Source organism: Schistocerca americana, chromosome 6 (assembly GCF_021461395.2).
Source record: "Schistocerca americana isolate TAMUIC-IGC-003095 chromosome 6, iqSchAmer2.1, whole genome shotgun sequence".
NCBI lineage: Eukaryota > Metazoa > Arthropoda > Insecta > Orthoptera > Acrididae > Schistocerca > Schistocerca americana.
This window is the reverse complement of record NC_060124.1, coordinates 456,854,011-456,855,111: the sequence shown is the minus strand read 5'-3', so window position 1 is coordinate 456,855,111 and position 1,101 is coordinate 456,854,011.

Here is a 1,101-nt window from a genome sequence, read left to right as displayed (position 1 = left end):
TTTGTCCTTCCACAAGTGAAGACCATGTTGGCGCAATACCTGAAATAATGTTCGTAGGTGTGCTAAATGCTCGTCTGCCGTCTTTCCGGAGATCACAATATCGTCCAGATAGTTCGCAGCAGTAGGGACCGACGCACAAATAGTTTGTAAATATTGCTGAAACAATGCAAGGGCGGATGCACACCCGAATGGCAGTCTTTTGAAGCGGTACAAACCCAGATGCGTGTTAACCACCAAGACGCGCTGGGATTCGGCGTCCACTGGGATTTGCAAGTACGCATCTGCTAGGTCCAACTTGGAAAAGTATTTACCCGGGCACAGTTTATCAAAAAGATCTTCCGGGCGGGGTAAGGGAAAAGTTGCAGTCAATAGTTGTGGATTCACTGTTGCCTTGAAGTCCACACAAAGTCTCAGTTTTCCGGAAGGTTTTGGCAAAATTACTAAGGGTGAGGCCCAGAGAGAAGCCTGCACACGTTCAATTACACCTTGTGATTCTAAATCGTGTAATGTTCTTGTGACCTCATCACGCAATGCGTGGGGAACATTGCGCGCTCGGAAAAATTTCGGTTGCGCGTTTACTTTCAATTCCAAATGTGCTTCATAGTTTTTAGCGCAACCAAGGCCTGGTGCAAAAATGTCTGCAAATTCTTCACAAAGCCGAGAAACACTGTCTGAAGGCACAGTCTGAACCACTGATACGACCTGATTTACAATAGACATGTAAAACAACTGAAATAAATCTAAACCAAACAAGTTCACTGCAGTAGAAGAACGAAGAACGTAAAATGACACAAGTTTTGTTTGTCCCTTGTATGTTGGAAGAAGGGTGCACTGTCCTAACACAGGGATAAGCTGTCCTGAATAACTTTTTAACTGAACATTTGCGGCACGCAACGGAGGTTTGCCCAGTTGTTTGTACGTGTCGTGATTGAGCAGTGAAACTGCAGCTCCGGTATCGAGCTGGAATGGTATGACCTTGCCATTAAAGTCCAAATCTACAAAAAGTTTATTGTCCTGCTGACGACAAGAGCGACTGTCTCGTGCAATTTGAACTGATACAGGTACAGCATCACTTGCTAATTGACGCGATTTCCGGCGTCG